Raw genomic sequence first — 15,540 nt, 5'->3', positions numbered from 1 at the left:
GCTTCTGATCCAGTAGGTTTGCGCTGTTGAGACAGTCTCAGGTGGTGCTGTATTGGGAATAGCACCGCCACATAGGAGAGGCTGGCAGACTTTTTCTGTAAAAGGCCATATGGTAAGTATTTTAGACTTGCAGGCCAGGAGGCAAAGTGAAGAGTGCTAACTGAAAAGAGAAATACATAGTGAAAGAAAGATAAACATCTGCAGCCTTTAGTGGGATTGAAAACCCAGCAGCATTGATTGAACACAGCTTGTACGGTACAAAGTGTGAGGATTGAATTGTTTTTAAGTATTACATCACACTTAATTACGGTTCTAACTTATCGTCCTATCAGACTTGATCGTAGATCTTCACCCATTAATGCAGATCTTGAAAGCAGTTTTATGTTTTTTGTCTTAAGGTTTTTGTTTTTTTGTTTGTTTTTGTTTTTTTTTTTTTTGCATAGATATTGCCAGTTACATACAGTTTCTTTCTTGTTTCGGATGTGTTGAGGACTAATCACAGGGTCCTGTGCTCTACATATGTTCCTAATGCACATATTTCTTGTATGTGAGGCATTTTGAGGCTTCTTCCCTGTTCTCTTGATATGTCCCAATTTGCATTCAGATTAACTGCTTCCAATTGAAAACTCAGTGGGAGCTCCTGGTGAGCTTGGGAAAAGCTGCAGCTGTAGTTTGAGCTTGGAAAATCTACCTGTTAAGTTTTGTGAAGATGTGGAGAGAGGTCTTGGAGGTCTTGGTTAAGGGCTGACAACACAGGAACTGCACTAAAGAGATCAGTTGCTACTTCTGATTTAAGAAGTACCCAGATGGCTTTACTGTAATGTAAATTTCTCATTATCAGTTTTACATTGACTTCGAGATGAGATGCATTAAGAAACATCACATCTGAAAGGAAATTAATTTTCAGAGACACGGGTTTGGGCTAGTTATCTTCCTTCCTTCCTTTGTTCCTTTCTTCCTCCCGTCCGTCCATCCATCCATCCATCCATCCATCCATCCATCCATCCATCCATCCATCCGTCCATTCTGTCTTTGCTATTTGTAGTGAGCATTTCTTTTTTGTTCAGATCATCTTCTATGCCTGATTTTTTTTTTTTTAAATTAAATGCCAGTTCGCTAGACTTTCTTACGGTAATGCAAGTTGAGAGTTTTCGGTTTCTTCTTTGATAGAGATGGACAGAACCAACAGTGGGTTTGTTAAATCTGTGGGTGCAAATTAAGTTCCCTGCTTGTGGTACGGTCAAGTGATTCACTGGATTAACTGCTTTTCTCCCCAAAAACCTGTTAGTGAAGAACAGTCAGCTTCAAAGAGTGTATGTTTTAAAGCATAGCTTGTAAGTTAACTAAAGTAGCCTTTTTGTGTTCCTCGTGTATCTTTACCAGCTAGTTGTAACACATCTTACTAGACTCTGCTTCAGGTTATACAGGATTAGCATATTCTAAGCTTTGAAAATACTCTTTCATATCATTGTTCTATGTAAAAGCTTTATTGCATTAAATTCTTAAGTAGTTGGGGATTGACTTTTTGGGAAAACAAAACAAGCAAACAAACAGAAATCAACTGATAACAGGTAACTTACCATGAGCCAGGAAAAATTCCCTCAAAATCTTTTGGTTTAGTTTTCAGTTGCACTTTGCTATTATTCCAGTTGGCTGTGATAGCATTGCAAACTCTTGCCCCCATGCCCTGCTTTTTAGGATACTGGTGATCAAGCTCAGGTCTTGAGTTTTGCAAATGAAACACATTGCCAGCTGAACTTGTTCCTGTTGCATTGACTTTTCTTGGGGAGACACAAAGGAACATCTAATCACCCCAGACTGATATCCAGGAGAGGCCAAAGGTCAACTTGGTCAGACCAGTGAGTTTGTAGGGCTTGCAGATTGAGGGCTTACAGTAGCATGCATGGTTCCTTCCCTGTCCCCCAACAGCTGCATCACTGCCAAGTCCACCCTATCATGATGGCTACAACACAACATGGAAGCGGCATCATAGGGACCTACTTTCAGTTAAACCTCTATCCTTTATACTCCTGGCATCTGAATCTCAGGTGACTTCTGACTCCCTAGGGAGTCCTAACAGCATTAATACCATCAATGGTACCATAGACCTGGCTAGCACTGTGTTGTTCTGTTCTAGTTGCCATAGCTACCAGGGGCAAAGCCCAGGATGGAATCCTGTTATACCTAGGGAAAAAACTGCCATAAAGCACCTCCCCAGACCCTAAAAGGCTGTTTATTCTTCCATAAGTATCTTGAGATTTGGCTGCTGCAGTCAATATAATTAACTTACCATGGGTAAGTAATTTTTTTTGCCTGAGTAAGAAATGTGCCACTTGGAAACTAACTTGGTTTGCATCCTAATTTTCATGAAGAAATTCTGCTATGACAAGATATTTTGTTATCATCATCTCTTTGATTATTGTTATCCCGTGCATTGGGGATGTGATAGATATTTAGTCTGGTGATATTGATGTATACTATATTTTTCTAGTATAGCTACAGTGTTAGTGTATAATTATGATTTGCTATCCACGCAATGACATGATAATCTGCATAATACCAAATTTCTTGAAAGCTTAATATTAGGAGGTAAGATCCTCAAGCTACAGTGTGCTCATATTGACAGGTAACTCTGTTGTAAGTAGAAAATATAGTAAGTTAATACTTCTAGTCTAACTTACCTACAGAATACTATGGTAATCCGATAAACTATAAACTATTTCTCATTTAGCTTTAGGTCCATGGTACTGAAAATTAGTATTGTACTAATGTTCACTGGCATGGGAACAAATCAAAATTCACTGTGTGGTTTATTCTCCAATATGTATTTCTTTTACCTGATCATAATGTTAAAGCATAGAAATTGAAGCCTATCTATACACTTCTTGATTTGACATGGTGGTCAAAATGAAATGGTGATTTCTTTTTGTTGTTGTTTTTGTTTTTGTTCTTTTGAGACAGGGTTTCTCTGTAGCTTTGGAGCCTGTCCTGGAACTAGCTCTTGTATACCAGGCTGGCCTTGACTTCTCGAGATCCACCTGCCTCTGCCTCCCCAGTGCTGGGATTAAAGGTGTGCGCCACCACCACCTGGCGAAATGTTGACTTCTTAAGTAGTCTGCAAATGTGGCTTCCCTGGACCTGCATTCCTACATGACAACTGATTAGTATTGAGTGGAGAATCCTTCACTAAGGCTGTGTGGCGAAAGGCTGATATCATAGATTCATTTAAGGAATCAAATTGATGTTAAACTCTATGAAGTTTTCATCATATTTTGTATCCTGCAAAGTTGACTATTCAAAGTTGACTTATGAAGTTATATGAATTCATAGTATGTGGGGTTTCTATTACTGCTTCTAAATTACAAAATATTTGATTGCATTAAAATGGGGTATGGTTGAACTTCATTTTGAAAATTAATAAATTTAAAATTAAGAATCTATGAAAATTAAGTCATACAACTAGCCAATAGCATAGCTGTGATATATAGTTATGAGCTATAATTGAGCTGAATTTTCAATTGACCAGAATAATTCAGAGGAAGAAAAGATTTATTCTTGGCTTTTTCATAAGCTGTAATATAGAGGTTTGAAGAGAAGACTCAGTTTTAAGTATACTTCCTGCTCTTAGAGAAGACACAGTGTGGTTTCCAGCACTCACACAATGGTTCATGACCATCAATAACCACTTATAGGGGATCCAGTGACTTCTTCTATGTGAACCAGGCATTCACATGGCACATCCATGTCCATCGTGTGTACCATGGACATGGTACATATGTTCATCCAGGCAACACATCATACATATAAAATAAGTCTTAAACAAAATAAAATTAAAAATGACATCTGTAGTATAACCTTTGACAAGTTATTTGAATTCTTTATATACTTATTTTATCTGTTCAGTAAAAATACTGTCACTATTGAATAAGAACCAAAGAATAGATTAGAACTGAAAATGGAAAGTAATGGAGCTTGTTTCAGAGCAACTGTGACACATTGTAACACACGCTAACACATTGTAACATTGTAGCACACAGCAACACATTGTAACATTGTACCACATTGTAACAAATCATAACATTGTAATACACTGTAACAAATTGTAAGATTGTAACACAGGGATTTCCAAGCTGAAGCACCTGATAAGAGCTTCACTATCTCAGACCAAGTGCAGCCGTATACTTCCTTTATTTTTGGTCTTTGAGCATTAATTTTATTTCCTAGGGAAAATAATGGGATCATCAAAGTGTAATAGAGCTATTAGATTGTTTCTGAGGAGTATTATTTTATTATATTTTACAAAGACTTCCCTAACATTTAAGAGTTAACATAAAATTGTTACCTACAGGAGAACTACAGAATGATAATGCGATTAGGTGACTCACTGTTATTTTTAAGTTACAGGAAAAGACTTACACAGATTATTTACAATAATCTCAAATAACTAATAAGTTTTCCTTACTTGTGCTGGGATTTCTTAATAGAACAAAAAAGCCAATGGCATTCATTGTACGTCCACACACCGTGGCTTTGAAAGCTGTGAGAAATGCATACTGTCTTAGGTGTTGTGAAACAAGAACTTTGTCAGGTTGGAGAAAACTATTTGCTGGACGTCTTGGAAAATATTCTTATTTGAAGAGTCACTAAGTGGTTGGTACTGATTATTGCAAGCAAAGCCGAAAGTTGATGAGCGTAGCTTTATAGAAATGCGGATGCCAACTGACCCTCATAAAATTGGAAGATAGGTTTGGTTTAAAATATAATGAGAACAAATAAAAATTTTATGTGAACTGATAAATTTCCTTTTACCTGCAGAAATTCATTGTTGGGGAAGATTATGATGTTAAGCTACAAGAGAGTTCACAGCTGTCCACTGAGCTGTGCTTCTGGCTTTGGCATGGTTTGTACAAGCACAGTCAGTCAAATGAGAAGAAGACAGCATTACCAGTGTAGGTGCTAACAGAAGGTGACAGAGCAAGGAGTACACACAGTTATTCTCCACTTCTGCAGAAGCTTGTCCTCTAATTGTAGACAAAGAGTAATGGAAAGCGATGAATAATAGAGACAGATAAAGCCATAGTGTGGAATCCTCAGAGAAAACACAGACCCCGAGAATTGAAATAGTGGCAGATCCCAGATTTCAGCACCCAGTGCACATTCTCTGGCACACACATGTGTCTATTCTGTGTAAGGATCTAGACTGTTTTCCTAGAATTTACTTCCTTTATGAGCTGAGCACCTATAAAAGCTGAGTCTCTCGTAGGCATCCCTTTTGATACTATGGCAGAGACTGTCCCTAGCCATTTTACTTTGTTTTGTTTTTAATTACAAATTTAGACATGTGGACAGTTGTTACCTAGTACAACTGGTTAATTTGGTTGGAAATTTTCATTCTTGAGGAGCTTCTGTTTACATAAAGAAGCTTATGGAAAGTCCTTGTTTTTGCACAGTTCTGGTCTGCTCAGAGTGAGTTTCATTCATCTCTATGAAGTGCTAACTGCCTGGGCAGAAGAAGGGCCAGAGCTCTGATTCATTCCAGCATTGGCCCATACTCTGGCCATGTTATTCCGCTTCTGCATTCAACTTGGTTCACAATACTATCTTCACAGGAAAGTTGCAGTTATTTCATAAGATGTATGAATGTGAGCGTCCGTTTCCAAAACCGAAAATATAATCACATTTGGAAAACTTGATCTTGTATGTTTATTGTGCTTACATAACCATGCAGTGAACATTGTTTATTATAACAGATTATATTTTTGAAAGATGGCCATAATAATTTCCTGCCCCACATAATTGTCTATAACTTGCTACCCCATTTGAGAGTTAGGATCTCTTTCTCCTGTAGAATCTTAATATGCCTAAATGTGACTTGTTTTTGATCTGTTGAATACAGAACTCAGCAGGAGTGTTAACACTGTGTGACTTTTTTGTCCCAGTCATAAAAGTTACTGTTGCTTGTTTGTTGGAACACTGCTCTATCTGCGTGCCCAAGGCTGCCAGGGTAGTGGGCAGTGAATGAGGCCTTGTGGAGCAGTGTTAGTGTCTGGGGTTAGGCAGGTAGTCCTAGTGCTCAAGCCCTTCCTGGCCAGATTCAGACCTGTAAGCACATGAACCTTTGCATGGTTGAGATGGTGTTTCTGATCCAGCCATTGGGGCGCTTCAGAGTCACCCCGAGTCATCTCTAAGACTCAACACAGAAAGTCTGAGCTTTGTAAGGAAAATAAGCAATCTGCAGTGTGTGCATGCACATTCCTATCTCAAAGAGTCTGTGTGGGTAACATAATGGCTCTTGTTCATACCAGTAAGTTTGTTGTGTTTGTTGAATGGTGATAATTGGAGCATTTCCTCAGTAAGAAACAGATTGATACTAAAATTCATCATAGAAGTAAACAAATGTCTCCTGTGTTTTTCTGTAGTTTCACATGTGAATAACTTGATAGGGAATTTTGCCAGGAAGTCCTGGTAACTGTATGACAGAGTATTATTTTATTCAGTAGTAATAGCCATCTTCCAAAATAATGATAGGTAGGTAGCTAAGGTGTACCTGGAGGTTTCTCTTCTGCGCCCCAGTTTCCGAATACCCACTATGAGGCTTAATATTATTTGCAAACTGTTTGGCCTATTAGCTCAGACTTATTATTAACTAGTTCTTACAACTTAAATTAATCCATTTCTGTTAATCTATATAGTGTCATGTGGCCATGGCGTTACCTCACATCTTGCTTCTCTAGTGGCTGCTGGCGTCTCTCTGATGCCACCTTCTTTTTTCCTGTATCTTTTCTTGGATTTCCAGCCTGGCTTTATTCTTCCTGGCTATTGGCCAAATCAGCTTCTTTGTTAACCAATGGTAATAAAACATATTCACAGCATACAGAAAGGCATCCCATGTCACAAGCGGTTAACAATAGTCATTTTTAGCATTTGGTTGCTTCAGAAGAGGTGTGTATGTGTACTGTGTACATGGGCACAGAGTGCTTCTGGAAGGATACATGAGAAGTACTAACACAAGCTGCTTCTCGGAGTAAACTGGGATATGTAAAGGAATGCTCATTGAAGTAAAAATAAAAAAATTATTTCTGTATTATAAAAATGGGGAGAGCTATGTTGTGTTCATCTTTGTGTCTTTAGCATTGAGTGTGATGTTTAGTGACTGGGCCTCTAGTTCATAGTGGAAGAAATAGAAAGTTGATGTTATCTTAATTTTTGATCGCCTTATGCATAACATGTTTAGTTTTTCCTCACATAGCTCCTCAATTCTCAAGAAGCTATTTATAGATCTGTATTTGTCCATGTCCAATCGGAAGATGAACCACAGAATGATAGATAGATAGATAGATAGATAGATAGATAGATAGATAGATAGATAGATAGATAGATAGATAGAGACTGTTGTGGGATTTCAATACTTTTAGCCAATGACTTTGGGGGTTTACGAATCCTAGGGTGTGGTCTTGTCTGCAGAAGTGACAGCTTTTAAGTTTAGGGAGAGGGGCTCGCCTTCTCTTGCTCCTGTGCTCTCTTGGTTGGTTGGAGTGGAGCAGGCGACTTGCTCTTCACCGCAGGACAGAACGACTGGACAAAGGCAGCTGGATCAGCAGCAGCGTCTAAACCATTCTGTATTAGTGAGTGTTTACCCCTATTTTATACCTAAATAAATTCTTGAGAACCCTTAACAGACTCTCAACAGACTCTCAAGGCATCTCACTACAAGATACTGTAGCAGGAAACATGAAATCTAAGTTTGAAGACATAGCTTATTGTTCAGAGCATTTTTAAAATAGTTTACTTCATGTTTGCATGTATGTTTGTGTGCCTGGTGCCAGGTCAAGGGTGTCAGATCTCCTGGAACTGGAGCTACAGATGGTTGTTAGCCACCATGTGGATACTGGGAGTTGAACCAGAGTCCACTGGAAGAGCAGCCAGTGCTCTAGCCGCTAAGCTATCTCTCCAGCCCCTGCCCAGAGCCTATTAGTGCTTGCTCTTTAAGCCCCTGTCTCAGTTGGTGGTGTGATTAAGAGCCTGGTACTATTTACACATGGAAGAGTGCACTGTGGAGGAACCCTAAACCTAAGATGCCAAAGGCTTATGTACGGTGCCTGCCAATAAATATACACACGCATCTTTATCCATTCCATAAATCTTCCCTTGCAAAGAAGGAAGCATCTCTGTGTATTGCCTTAAAGACGATTTAGAAACAGAGCTCCACAAAGAAGAGCCTAGTATGCAGTCGTAGAGTATCTCCAGAGAGGAACCTGACTTTACTGTACCCTACCTTCTTTCCCTCCAGTAATTACCATGGTACAGAAATGCCAAGAATAGAGGAAATTATCCAGACAGTAAATTTTTTAGGTAGGGTGTGTGTGTGTGTGTGTGTGTGTGTGTGTGTGTGTGTGTGTAGTGCATACTTGTGTATATGCTTATGGAGGTCAGTGGACAACTTCTGGTAGTACCCTGAAAACCGTTGTCCACCTCCATTGAGACAGGGTTTCCCGTTGGTCTGGAGTTCATCAATTAGGTCAGACTGGCTAGCCAGAGATGCTGAGATCCTGCTGGCTCTAGAGCTACAAACTGCCGAACATTTTCACGTCGATTCTGAGGACTGAACTCGCGCTCTCACGTTATGAGATAAAGAACTGTGCCAGCTGAGCTACTTTCTTTCTCAGTTCAGCACACAGTAAATTAAATAGAATATTAATGATAAATTATTGAGCAGTGGTAGACTAGGGAACTCTAAAGCCAAGAAAAGGTATCCAAGGGAGGAGAAAGCAGATTTTTTTTTTTTTTTTGAAATACCTAAGTTTCATTGTTCTGACCTTTCTCCCTGGTCGTGAGGTCAGATCCAGAGCCCCGCATATACTAAACTTGTATATGCTAGCACTAAGCTACAGTCCCTGGTGGCAGCCTTCTGAGTAGCAGTTAACTTGAGTTCACAGGCCAAGGCTGATCTGTGGTCACCTGGCCTGAAAGCCCAACTCTGAAGGAAAGGAGGCTGGCAGTGCTGGGCTGAGTGCACAGAGAATTGCAGCAGAAGGTGAGGAGCTGGGAGGCAGTGCTAGAACCTGGAGCTAGAGAAGCGTTCTGCAGGAAGCCAAAGTTCTTCTGTCTGTGAGACAGGGTCTCCAACATCTGTGTGTAAGGGAGTGCAGAGGCAGTGCCGAAAACCCTGGCCTGACCTGAGGGTTAGGTGGATGGTCGATGACTCTACTGTGCGGAACTGCATGAGTTCCAGGAGAAGCAGGGGATGCCTGGGAAAGCCATCACTTCCAGGCATTTGACACTGGGAAAAATTTCTCTAACTTCTAACCTCTGCATCCCTCCCTCCCTCCCTCCCTCCCTCCTTCCTTTCTCCCTCCCTCCTTCCTTTCTTCCTTCTGACAGAGAGTCTCATTGAACTCTTGAGTCCCTGATTGAGCTGACCTGACTGGCCAGAGAGCTCCAGGTTTCTGCTCCTACATCTGCCCCCATCCCCAACACTTACAGAAGCACCCTCAGGTTCCCGTGCTCCTATCTATGGCTTGAGCCCTCTCCTCAGTCCTATCTCTCTCTAGCTTGGTGTTTGTAGGTCAGGCTGAAGGTCAACTTGTATATGAAGAACAAATAGGTTAGTTGATATCTGACGTAATCATTTGTTCAGAATTTATTCATTTGTTTTGAGCATGTGATGTATTCGTGTTTTTAACCAGTCATACATTCTGTTTTCTTTGTCAGAATCTGTTGTATGGTTTTCCTCTGCTGTTAGACAGACATATCCTAGAATCTGGGGCAGAACTTAGAGGTAGGATATCGCTTACACTTGAACCTTAAGTACCAGGAATCAACAATGCATCATAAGCAGGCACTTGAGTTGATGCTGAAGAGTTGATGCTTGCAGCCTCAGTATTAAGTCTAAACCTGTGTACTAACTTCAGGAACCAAGTGGAGTGTGAGAGTTAAGAAAAAAAAGTAAGATGGAACCTTAGATGGGAAACACAGGCTAATAAACTGCTGAGACATTGTTCTGGGAGAATCCTAGAGAGTGCTGGTATCATGAGGTCTTAGGTGGTCTCGCAGGTATCGTAGGCGGAAGAAACTGTAGCAGGGCAGATAGGTTTCAAGTGGATATTTTATTTTTGTGTTTGTACAACTCAGAAGTGAGGTTTGCAAGCACAAGCACATTCCTACCATTTCGTGTCTTCCAGAACTTTGCCTCTGTGTAGAGGTTATTTCAGTAATTCACAGCAGTCTGGTAATGGCAGGTGTTTACCAGCATTGTTCCAGGATGGTTCTTGGCTTTCTTTTAAAGAGTTTAATATGCTATCAACCTTTATTAACTTATCTACATTGACTTTTCTCTATTGTCTTCTATAACATCCTGGTTATTGACCACTGTTTGACGTGGAACTCTAGTAATTCTTTTCATTTAGGTGCCTGTGGAGAAAACATCACCCCAAATATTTTACTTGTTCAGTTCTTAAAGAATTAAGCTTGGGTCTTACTGAGACTTGTTCTGTGACTAAATACAAAGATAATGTATTAATTTGTCATTTCTTTCATGTTGTATGCTAAAATTATATTTGACAGTGTAGAACAGGAAACAGTTGTTGAACTCGTGGTGGATGTGAAATAGAACCGAGCTGTGCCCTGCTCTTAAGCACTAAGGTTTAGTATTGAAATCACGATGACTGGCTGACTCTCAGCTTAAACATGACTCTAGTAAGACAGCAGGATTTTTCTTCACTACTTCAGAATGGATGAGGCCTGGGCTGTAGCTCAGTGTTGGAATGTTTACTTAGGGTAGATTGAACTCAAAGCCTTCAGCCACAACCTGGAAGAACGTAGCAGGGAGGGCAGAGAGAGGAAGGAGTCATTGCTCAGAGTGTTTTTTATAAGAAAGAAGATTGCTCAATAAGTTTTGTACCGGCTTTCTGAAATAGCAAGAGAAGCAACCCCACAGTGATTGGAGTCATTACTTTTGTCATAATAAAAATATTTCTTAGTCAAGGCAATTTACGTCATAATTTGTAACAATATGTAAGTACAGGAAATGGAAAAATTAATGTTGTCAGGCTCTATTACATTTTCACTCGGGAGAGTAATGTGAGAATGTTCGAATTTCCCGTCCAATAAAGAATCCACCAATAGAGCTTTATGTACACAAAAGTATAAAACTAAGGAAATGAAAAAAAAAACCCCACAAAATTGGAATTGTATGAATTTTTGCAAAAATAATTTTCTGAATCAGTTTACTAACTTAGGAAGTTACCTAAGTTTCTAATTCAGTCCTGTTTTAGAAGTTGACTAAATTCACGTGGTCTTGTTTTGTATGAAGGCAGGGTGATGGGTGAGGTGCATTTACAGCTCGTCTGTGGGACGAGGAGCTCCTCCCTGTGGGGAAAGAACAGACTCAGTAGTCACCTTTCTCCTCATTATCTTCAGATAACTGGCAGAGAGCAGCTTAAGGAATGAAGGTTGACTTTCCAGCCCATGACTGCAGGAAAGTCAGGGTGGCAGGGACTGGAGGCAGCTGGTCACGTTGTGCCTGAAGTTTAGAAGGCAGAGCGGAATGAAGGCAAATGTTCTGCTCACCCCATCCTCCCCCGCCTCTGCCACTGCCCTACCCACCCCTGCCATGACCCCCGCCAGCACTCACCCCTGCCACCAACATCACCCCCACCCCATCCAATGCCCACTCCTGCCACCTTCTTGTATTATTTTTTGAGACAGGGTCTCTCTCCATAGCCCTGGCTGGCCCAGAACTCGAACTCACAGCCTTATGTTTGACTGACTGGCCTTTCTTTCATTTGGTCCTAGACCCCAGCCCATGGGACAGTGCTGCTCACGTTCATGATAGTCTTCTCTCTAAAGTTAGACATTTCTGGAAATGTACTCTAGGCACACCCTTGTGTTTAAATGATTTAAACTCCTGTCCGGTTGACGATCAAGATTAATCTTGATCAAGTGGATAAGTGTTGAGTAGATGCAGGGTTTCGGTGTTACTGCCACTGGGAGGCCATATTGGGAACAAGCTCGTGCATGTGAATAGGTATACTATATGCTAGGGCTATACATACATCAATAAAAGAGTGTACAGTTTATGAAGTTTAGAGTTTGCATTAAATAAAATAGCTTATTTTTTCTTCACACATAGCATTCCTACTTCTTAAATGCTATTTGAATGTCCTCCAAGTAATGCAATATGCACTTTGCATAGTAATTTTTATCCAGATTCATCTTTTCCACATCATGTATTTGTGCTTATGAGGCATATTTAATATTTATTTATATTCCTGTTAGACCATGCTTCTGTGGGACAATGTCATACATATTTAATATTTATTTATATTTCTGTTAGACCATGCTTCTGTGGGACAATGTCAAACATATTTAATATTTATTTATATTTCTGTTAGACCATGCTTCTGTGGGACAATGTCATAAGAACTAATTGAAAGCAAATGGCTCCCTATATAATACCTTCCTTAATATTCAAGGTTTTTCTTCGACTCAATAATAATTCTGAAAGTAGTAATAAATTAATACCTTTTAGCTATTATTTCTGAGTTCTTAGTTGTATGTGTGGGGGTGTGTGTGGTGTGTTTAAACTGGCTGACATTTTGACAAATATCTGTAGTAGCTATAGCAATTAGAAATGATTTTTCTACTAACTTTTTTGGCTTGCTAGGAAGTAAGCTCTTGCTTTGTTTGTTCACTTACCTCTCCCATCCTGAGACTCGTGAAAGGTGGCAGTGGTGTTAGGAACATGTGCTGGCTGGTTTTCTGTCCACTCGACACAAGCTAGAGTCATCAGAGAGGAGGGAGCCTCAATTGAGACAATGACACCAAGAGATCAGGCTATAGGCAAGCCTGGGGCAGTTGTTTAGTTAGTGATTAAAGGGGAGGTCCCATCCTGTTAGGACTGGTGCCATCTCTGGGCCGGTGGTCCTGGGTTCTATAAGAAAGCAGGCTGAGCAAGCCATTTGGTCCTCCTGCCTCTGCCTCCTTCAGCAAATCCTACCGGCGTGCGCCACCACAACCGGCTGAGCAAGCCATTTGGGAGCAAGTCAGTAAGCTGCCCTCCATGGCCTCTGCATCAGCTCCCGCCCCCAGGTTTCTGCCCTGCCTGAGTTCCTGCTCTGACTCCCTTGATGATGAACAGTGATGTAAAAGTGAAAGCGTTCGGAAAGTTGGGAATCACTGATTCAGAGGCAGCTGAAGCTATGCTACGTTTCAGCATTTTAAATAAATGCAGGTCAATACTTAAAGAAATGTTACTGTGAATCCGTTTCTAAGACAGTGTTAAAATGTCTCACATCTTGATTTAAATAATTATTATGTGAACACATTTATCAAAACTCACCTAATAGTAATTTAAAATCTGTACATTCGAGTACATGTGAATTATCTCTCAATTTTAAAAGCATATATTGGAAAATAAAAATGATTAGGCTGACGACTTTTTTCCTATTGGCCTCAGGCTTCCTAATGGAGCATCATCTATCACAGTGACACCTCCGGCCCTCTCTGCCTCACTGGGCAGCCACCTCCGTCCCCTTCATTCCCTGCACAGAAATAACGGATGAGGTTAATATACTGAGAGGAGCCAGGGACAGCGGGTGCTGTGCAGTTGTGGGCCCAGCTAACTGGAGGCTAAGACCAGAGGGTCATGTGAGCCCAGGCATTCAAGACTCGGTAATACAGTCAGAGCCCAGTCCAGTAGCTAGTTAGCTAGCTAGAGTGGATGTGGACACTTCTGCCTCCTTTGTGGTCTTGTTTGTTTCTTTGTTTTGTTTTTCAAGACAGGGTTTCTCTGTTTAACAGCCCTGGCTGTCCAAGAGCTCTGTAGACCAGGCTGACCTAGAACTCACAGAGATCCGCCTGCCTCTGTCCTGGATTTCTGGGACTAAAGATGTGAGCTGCTACCACCTGGCTTATCCGTTTTGTGGCCTTAATCTTTTGGAAAAGGTAACAGTTTTACTTCTCCAAACCTTTGGTTGCCCACCTTTGACAAATACAGAAAATATAAAATTCAGCGGCGTGGTTCCTGACAGTTCCATGTGACAGCAGGAGTCAGTAAATTTTATCATCAGTTTAAAATTCCGTGTGAACCCATGGCATATGTCTCTAGAGGTTCTGAATCTCAGTAGGAAACAGAGGGCAGTATTTTTAGACTCTTTCATATACACTATGATAAGAAATCTCTGGTAGGAATCTTTATCATGCAGATTATTGTTCTTAGAAAGTCCATTTAAACCCTATTTTGTATTTACTGGTAATTCAACACAGTGAAAATGTCTCAATCTCCCATTGCTGATGAGTATTGTAATAAGAAAGAAATGGACAAGCCCCTCAGTAAACAGAAACATTTTTTTACACTTTTTGTTTTTGCAGTGGTAAGACTCAAACCAAAGGCCTTATAATACTAGGGAAATATTCTAACAGAGTTATGCTTTAGCCTAAAAATGTATTAACAGCAAAAGTATTTCCCCCCAAAATATCGCTTTCATATAAGGCAACGTGTGACTTATTTTATATTCTACCAAGAGAGCACATACCTGGTAGTCAACATAAATAACTCTAAGCAGAATTTCACTGTTCCAGAATGTCTCTTCTCATGGTGCAGACATTCACGGAGATGCACAGACTTCAGGACTGGGCCCCTTTTGAGTAGCTTCCTTTAAAAAGTTATGTGATATTTAAAAAAAAAAATCACAGGGTCTGAGTACGAAACACTGGTTAGCCTGGGATTTCCTACGTAGATCAGGCTGACCTCAAACTCCTGAGTACTGAGATTAAAAGAGTGAGCCATCAGGCATGGCCCCGTGATGCTTTTATTTGTGATCTTACTTGAAATCTCATTTTAAAAAAATTTAAAAAGGTGGTGGTAGTGCACACCTTTAATCCCAGCACTCGGGAGGCAGAGGTAGGAGGATCTCTGTGAGTTAAAGACCAGTCTGGTCTACAAGAGCTAGTTCCAGGACAGGCTCCAAAAGATGTAGAGAATCCCTGTCTGGGGAGGGGAGGAAGAAGGGGGAAAGAAAATGAGAGCTGTCTGGCTGCGGGTATTTATAAAGACTGCCCTGGAGGGCTAAGGAAGAGAAGGTTTGCGTGGAATGGGCAGGGATAGCCTCTGAGGTGATGATGACGTGTAAAATGGAACTTAAGAGGATGTGATGAGGGAAGGCATCAGAGGGACACAGATGTCAGTGATAGGTGTCTGTGGACCGAGGTGGCGAGAGACCTTTACAAAGCATGTTGGGAGAATAAATCTAGAAAGAAGGTTATATATTTAGTTTTGGACTGTAATTTGTTCTGACTGTAAAATACATAGGAGACTGGATTGAAGGCGTGGATATTAGTATTTGTAGAGATTATCAGTTAAATCAGCCAATTCGTGTTTATTGAGCAATTCTTACAGTGTATTGCATCGCTTTGTGTTGTAATTTTGAGCTGTTTCTTTAAAATTGTTTTTACTGGGTGAGCACGGTGGTATATACCTTCAATGCTAACACTTGGGAGACAGAGGCAAGGGGATCCTTGATCTCAAGGCCAGCCTGGTCT

This window comes from Microtus ochrogaster, chromosome 21 (assembly GCF_000317375.1).
Source record: "Microtus ochrogaster isolate Prairie Vole_2 chromosome 21, MicOch1.0, whole genome shotgun sequence".
Classification (NCBI taxonomy): Eukaryota; Metazoa; Chordata; class Mammalia; order Rodentia; family Cricetidae; genus Microtus; species Microtus ochrogaster.
Note: the sequence above shows the minus strand (reverse complement) of the source record.